Below are 8,227 nucleotides of genomic sequence, written 5' to 3' on the forward strand. Positions count from 1 at the left end.
CAAATCAAGCTCCTTAGCAAAGACTATCTATTGGTTGACTAGTAGAATCAGGTGTGTAACTGCTTGGTTGGAACAAAGACCTGCACCCACACCGGCCCTTTCTGGCTCCTTTTGCCCACCCTTGGACTCGAGCCTTGGCAGCTATGTAGCGGCATGGTGAGCACACAAACCCAAAGGCACTGGATGGTTGTGTCAGTGGGTCTTTTTATAGCTGGCTCTGTGCCCACATTGCACAGAGCTGGTGTGACAGTCTCTAATGGCAATATTGTGCGAGAGCTATTTTGGCTCCTCATGGAAAGCTCATCATTCTGACTATCGTTTCAGCTTATTGTTGGGTATAAAGTAGATTGAGACTCAACTGCTCAAAAATGGAGGGACCAGGAGTAAACCATTACCAAACCCCCTTTCTTGTCCGGAGACAACATGCGTGTGTGTGTACGCTGTGAAACGAGTGTAAGCACTTATTTGTGAGCAGGTGCGTGATGCATGTAGTGGTTGCAGCTGAGCGTTCACGTGTGCGTGTGCATATACGTATGCGTGCTTGGAGGCACGTTATCCATCCAAAGAGGCTGTTTATTTGTGAGACAGGGTGCAGCCATGTGTGTTGATGAATACGTGAGTCAGCTTTCATCTGCACTTCAGCTGAGTTGCACAGAGGCCGGGGCCCAGCTTTAGGGCAGAAAAGGCAGGGGCAATAAAGGCGGATAAAAATAGAGTCGAAGGAATGCCATAACAAAAATGGAAGGGTAAATCAGAACGTGTGGGAAATGGGTAATTAGTTGTTTAAAAGGAAAAAAAAACCTGTGCCATCCACATGCACGCACGCACGCACACACACACACACACACACACACACACACACACACACACACACACACACACACACACACACACACACACACACACACACACACACAAACAGCTCTGTAGTGACCTTTTAGTTACGTAAGACATGGGTCCCGGCTTGTTTCATGTCTTCTGGAATATCTCTGTTTGAAAGAATATCTTTTTTGAAGCACCCGCGTCCATTAAGGAGGCTATATTACTCTCTAGTGGCACCAGGGGGCGCCTCAGTCACAACTCTAGCACAATGAGTGGTCTGTGTCTACATCATTGTCTACATCCAGATGTACAGCAGCAGCAGCAGCAGCAGCAGGGTTGTATTTTTCTGTCTCTGGGTGGCAGCATATAAGGGATGTTTTTTTTGGGGGGAGGGGGGTGGCTCACACCCACTGGTGGGGGACATATGTACTATCTCCCTCGCCCTCTGGGTCTGTGCAAGTGTGTGTGTGTGTGATGGACTTATGGACTCAAACACTCATTGGGGAAAACGGGAAAATGTCTCTACAACACCCCAGCTGGAATGTCTAAATTCAGACTTTTTTTTGTTTTATGTCAAAGAGATAGGCTTGGGAAAACAATTATTACAGAACATTTTTCTCTCTCATCCTCCTGGGCTCCTTGCAGCTATGCCCTAAAATGGTCTGACTGAATCCTAAAAAAATTTTTTTTTGCTCTCCCCTTATCTAGCAATATAAGTGATGGCTATTGTTATGACTGAACAGTAACATATGTGATATACAACAGTATCTGTTACGCTGCCTCAGATGAACAAATAGACGGAAATGGTGTAGATTCCCCAAGATGTGGTGAAACCCAATGCTGGTGAGGCATTGGGGGGGGGGGTTGGCTGAGGGACAGGGAGGGCAGACCCCCACATAAAAGTCTGACTCTGAGGCCCCGAGTTGGGGAGATTATCCCCTCAATGTCTAGACAACCAAGGGGAAGAGGGGAGAATAACTCCCAACTTCAGAATTTGTGCCTCTTGACTTATCTGTGTGCAAGTGGACATTGGCATGATAGGGCCTTGGCTGTTGTTAATGAAGGAGGTTTATTTCACTGAGAAAATTATCATTATTATTATTATTATTATACTCAGTCTGGTGGGAGCCCTGCTTGGCTGGCGGTTTATTTAAAGTTTCATGCTGTCTAGATTTGGGGGAGGGAGAAGTGCCTCTGCTCCAGTGTTAGATTTCATTTGCCCTATTAGGATCAATTCATATGATGAGATGATGAGATGAGAAGGAATGTATGTGGTGCATTCCTGCACCAAGGTGGTATAGAAACCATGCCTATAATAGGTTTGGGTCTGACTGCTTTTGGTCCGTGTGACTTTGGTCTGTGTCAATGTCAAAAAAAATGTTGTTTTTAAATCTAACTCCTACTCTTATGTGAAGGACATTTGACAAAGAAGTTGTTCATACAACACATGCTGTAATTTCTGCTCCAGGTGTACCAGAAAAGTGGGCCCATGTGTCTGGACCACAGACGCGTGTCTCTATATATCTCTGCATGGTGGTTACACATCTTACTCCTTTTCTCCTTTCGGGCATTGTCTATGACTTTCTATTGGACCCTACAGAGCTTTTCCTCTCTCTCCATTTCACTCTTTCTCTGTCTCTGTTGCCTATAATGCACATAGTACTTGTTCCCTGCTAAAAACACATGCATGTTAGGGCCAATACTCCTGCCTGTGCCCCTGAGCAAGGCAACGGAGAGAAGAACTGGAGCTGGTCCTCGGGCGCTGCAGCCTCCCAGTGCTCCTATACAATAGGATGGGTTACATGCAGAGAACAAATTCGCTGTAAGAATACAGCGACAAAATAAAGTGGCTTGCTTGCTCTCTTTTCTACAGGCAAGAGGACAGCAATGCTGGGGATGATGAGATGAGTCATGGGGGGGGAGGGGGGAAGGAGGTCTTAAAATTGTGGTTTTAGGATGTCAGATAAACAAGACACGCACACACACACATGCACGCTCGCTGGCATACCAGATTACAGTAATCTTGTTATAGGGGGAACACATGGCTGCGTAACACTGGGCTCATACTGTAAACACTGCATTTATAGTATGCATAGCAAATGAGGTGTGGATGGCCTCCGCACACACTAACACGTTAGCACGTGGCACTCTTCACAGAATGGGCCCCGATGCTCAGTGTCCGTACGGTGCAGAAAACGAAGGCCCGGTCAGTTTTGTTCTGTCCAAGAACACGTTTTCTAATGTCATGAACTGTGAGCAGAAGCAGCAGCGACGCCTTTCCACCAGGGCATCTCTTGCGGGGCTAATCTCCTCGAGATTAGATCTGGATCTCTACTGTGCTTGGCCATTTTCTTTCTCCTATTGCTTGTATCTTGTGTGTAGTCTTTGATGACTAACCTAAAGAGTTCCCCCTCTCTTCCCATCCTCCGTCTAAACCCCCTCAGCGTCTCGCCTGCTGGCTCAGGCATAATGTAATGGCATTAGGACAATCCTCTGAGCCACTCAGGTTATTTTCGTCGCTGGAGCTCGGCTGGGCTGTGAAGACAATGTGATGAACGTGACAGAAAAAATGAGCGAGATGGCGATCTGTATGCCGCACCTAGCTGAACTGGATGAACCTGCGCCCCTCTTATTGAGCCGCAGAATAGTTTGCTCAGGCTTCGTCCGTCCTCTGCGAAATCCAGCCGTCCATTCCTCCAGCAGAGGAATGGTGCCGGTCTGCCAATATCTTAAGTAGCACCCCGACATTATTCTCTTTTAAAAGGTTGTCGACAGTGTGTATAAATGTCCGGGATAAACAATGAGTGCAGAAGCTGAGGCCGGGTTTGCATACTTCATCACCACGTGTTACTCGCCCAGGGTTTTAGTGTGGCCAGACCAAATTGTTTACACGAGCCTGACAGTATGCAGTGGGTTTACATTTTGTGTTTGGCAGGTTATCCGTTAGCGGTGCAGTGTGTCCTGAAGTCACCTGAGCAAATACCATCCCATGATGGGTGCGTGTTCACGTGTGTTTGTAAGGGAGGAAGAGAAAGGGATGGGGGTTTGCATGGTGGCACTGAGCCGTGGTGCAGGGCTTAGTATGGGGAGATACTATTAGCCTTGGCACAGACAGGCTCGTTGCACCCTACAGGCAAAGGGATGGAGGGCAATTGTTTGTCATCTTTCAGAGGTCTTGTATTGAGATGAAATTTGGATATTGTCATATTGTAACACGTAATTTTTTTGGGGGGGTTCCCCTTCCCCCCCCCCCCAGTTGCATCCAGCCAATTACCCCACTCTTCCGAGCCGTGCCGGTTGCTGCTCCACCCCCTCTACTGATCTGGGGAGGGCTGCAGACTACCACATGCCTCCTCCGATACATGTGGAGTCACCAGCCGCTTCTTTTCACCTGACAGTGAGGAGTTTCGCCAGGGGGGCGTAGCGTGTGGGAGGATCACGCCCCCCAGTCCCCCCCCCCCCGAACAGGCGCCCCAACCGACCAGAGGAGGCCCTAGTGCAGCGACCAGGACAGCGCCATATATCGCGCTGGACCAGAACACATACCCACATCCGGCTTCTCACCGGCAGACATGACCAATTGTGTCTATACAGACGCCCGACCAAGCCGGAGGTAACACGGGGATTCGAACCGGCGATCTCCGTGTTGGTAGGCAACGGAATAGGCCGCCACGCCACCCCGGACGCTCTGTAACGCACAATTCTGTTGTCTAAATGAACAACAATGAACAATTCAATGTGACGAACCTCAAGTTGGGTTTTTAAACATGGTATTTTCACATGTGTGAGCAGATATTTTGATATGCACCAACAGGGGCTATCATGGAAACGTCCCAGTGATCATCGTGATAATATCATCCGTATTGCGCAACACAGTCAGGCAGGGTGGAGGGCCGAAATCTCACCATCTCAACACTTTTGGTCCCAGACCAATCTGTCCTGACCGTTTCCCCTTTGGCCAGAATTGTCCCCACGTGACTTCTCTGCGACTTGCTTCAGGACACCAGTAGGCCCAGACTGAATCTACAAAAGACCAGAGTTTGGTTCATCAATATAGCACAGTCAGAAAGAACACGAATCAGGACTCGCAGATCAGAGACTAATCAGCATTGCTGTGATGTCAGTTGCCTGGGCAGTTTTACCACAGACAGCGGCCTGACTGTCTGTAGTTGCCTTTATAGGTAGGGTTACCTTAGCATGTCTGTGAATGTTCTCATTCATCCAGGTCATGGTTATCCAAAGGAATTGAATCGAGTGCAACTGGACTTGGTATATATCCGTGTAGACGTTTCGCCTCTCATCCAAGAGGCTTCCACAGTTCGTGCCTTTCTGACTAGACCAAGCTAGTCTGGTAGTCTGGTCTAGCTTGGTCTAGTCAGAAAGGCACGAACTGAGGAAGCCTCTTGGATGAGAGGCGAAACACACGATATATAACCAAGTCCAGTTGCACTCGATTCAACTCCTTTGGATAGCCGTTATAGGTAGGTTACCTTAGCAGTTCATCTGCATCTGAACAGCGTGGTTACGTAATAGACGTGCCAAGCCGTGGGCTATCCGCATGAGAAAAAAAAGGAGGGGGGGGAGAAGGAGGGAGGGAGAGGGAGCGAGATGGAGCAATCGGAGGGGGCGTGAGTCCTCTCTCTCACCAGCTCCTGGTTCGAGAGAGCTGGCAGTGAGTGAGACGATACTAAGCTCCCATTGCATGTCGGCGGACGGAGACGTGCGCGCATCTCTCGTGCCAGTGAGTCCCGCGGCGCTCCAGCCACCTACACCGAGCGGCGGCCCCGGACGGCAGCTTCCAGGCGACATGTAGGGATGTTGCGCTGACGCAGAGGACGCCATCTGAAATACTACACACGAACAACGCAGGTAGGTCGTTTAAGCGTAGATCGCATGATAATGGAGTGTGGATGTGGGCGCTATGCGGCGATACTCCGGGCAACGTGCCACGAGTGACGTAGTTTCTACCTGCCTCCGCGTGAATACCCTTTGGGGTTTTTTCCTGTTTTGGGCTATGAATGACCACACTTGACGAACCTTTTACATACATATATATATATATAATTTTTTTTGCACGTTAAGTTCCCCCGGTATTGGTACCTGATCGGTGTAAACAATTTTGAGTGAACGATGTGCAACGCGAGGACGCGCTGCGATTCAAGAATTTGCACGTTGCAGCCACGTCAGTTATTCCCATGTGTGAGAAATCCGCTGTAAAGGACGAGCCTCGCAATTAAACAGGCTTCATTCGGCCAGGCTGCTCTCCATTCAGTCGGCTTTTCGTTTTTAAGCCCTTTTTTTGGTGCCTCAGTGACAATCAGAGATATCTCCCAGTTTAAACAAGGGAGGCTGAGGAGGGTCCATGGCAACAAAAAAGGAGACTATTGGTGTCAGATTGGGTCTGTAGCTCACATTAGTGGAAGAGCAACAAGTAGTTTATGTGCTCGTCTTCCTTGTCTGCTTGGGAAGATGTATTTCTTTGGTGGACTTGCTGCCTTTAAACACTGGCACGTGTGTGTGTTTAAAGGGTATTTGCGAGGATCGCGCGGTCCCCCTACACGCAGGTTAGAGACCCTGGAGGGCCTTTCATACAGTTGGATTCACCTGTTTCTCATCAGGGGCAAAAGAGAGAAAAGGGGAGGCTGTGCCTCCGGATCACGGAAAATACAGACAGGCCGTTCAAAAACCACTTCTGCATGGAGTCCTGCCAAACAACTTATATACCGAAACTAAAAAACAGGGCCGGCTCAAGACTTTTTTGGGGCCCTGAGCAGAATTTTGAGTTGACCCCCCCCTCCCCTTCCTCTACGCCGCTGTGTTTCTTACGCATGTGAGATATTGCGATCCACAGATAAGGATTAAAACCTATGCCGAATAAATGTAAAACATAGCTAGCTCAAGTGAGATTACCTGCCAACTTTGAGAATGTTATTTGTTAGCGTTTCGAACAAAGCGGCACGAGACAACCAGCTCCAGACCACCACGGTATGGAATATCATAGGCTTATTTTCTTGGGTTTAACCTGTAAGGATTTCATCGCTCGGTCTTGGGTTTGAGCGACTGGCAGAGCGGGAGAGAAATAATGTCTTCCAGAGGTGCACAGCATTCATAAGACTGCTGGCAGAACAAACAGTACTGAACTGACAGAGTAGTTGGATTATAAGAGCGCCGCATCAGTCTTCCTGCAAGACCTCCCTGTTTATGTGGTAAGATAGTGAAACGTGACCCCAAATTCATATTCATCACAATTACACTATAAAGTGACTCTATTACACTCAGCTGTAACCATGGAACAGTATTCGGTCTAAGAGGAGCTCTGGTTCTCTGCCCGTAGCAAGTAGAAACAGCAGTTAAATCAGTCGTGACTTGGGTTATTGAATGTAAACACTTCCACTGAAGAGGTTTTGTGGCTGGTTGTGGGCTGACAGCTGTCTCAGTCAGTCTTCAGACTCCCTATCCAACACGCTGGTCCTGGGAATGTGTGAGTGCCAACTTGAATATCTGCATTTGTACCAGGCATGGTTATTCTTACGCACTAAGTGGGATGGCGAGGCGGTGTAGTGGTGAGAGTATCGGCCAAGTGGTGCACCCTGATTTTTGTGGAAAAGCAATTGTGGAACATGCGGAGCATTTGTGCAGCTGACAGCAGTGTTAGGCTACTTTGTGCAATCGCTAGGTGGTCTTCAATTGAGTCAATATGTGTTTGTGTGGAGGACCTTTGTTTCACCTCTCTGTGCAAAGAAGTGCACGTGTGTGTGAGTTTACGAGTCTTAATGTTGTGTAGCCAAAGTGCCGCTAAAGAGCCTCGCCCTCCAAGCCTAACCTTCAACCTTTGATCTAGGGTCTGTTTGCAGGCAGAACATTAGACAAAGATGTCGTTGGGCTCAGCACTTCTTAGCCGGACATCTGCCTCAGTTGCAGCTGAAAAGTGTCCATCACTCCGTCTGGAGCCTGGTGTCGTCCTATGAAGTGATCTGTGTGTGTATGTGTGTGTGTGTGTGTGGTCGGTTACGACACCCGACTAGGTTATGACCTCTGCCCAGGAAGACCCAGGGTGTCGCTTGAGAGAGATCTTTAACAGGCTTTGTTTTGACCAAGGGACTTAATAGACAAGTTTACTCCCTTAAAGAGCTTAAATTTGAGTGAACCTTTTGGGCAAGTCTGCTGAGTCCTTCTCCTTTATCCTAATTTGAAGAGTGATCAAATTGGGATGTGATACCACATGTCTCTGTGGATTTATAGTATGTTAATGTTCACGTGAATACATATGAGCAAGTGAATATTGTGGGGGGCTTTGTGTGATGCTCTTTAAGAGGTGTGGAATTTTTAACGGTCGGACCAGCCCCCCCCCCGCCCCCCCTCCACCACCACCACCACCACGAAGCACATACCAACAAAACCACAC

The sequence above is a fragment of the Lampris incognitus genome, chromosome 2 (genome assembly GCF_029633865.1).
Source record: "Lampris incognitus isolate fLamInc1 chromosome 2, fLamInc1.hap2, whole genome shotgun sequence".
NCBI lineage: Eukaryota > Metazoa > Chordata > Actinopteri > Lampriformes > Lampridae > Lampris > Lampris incognitus.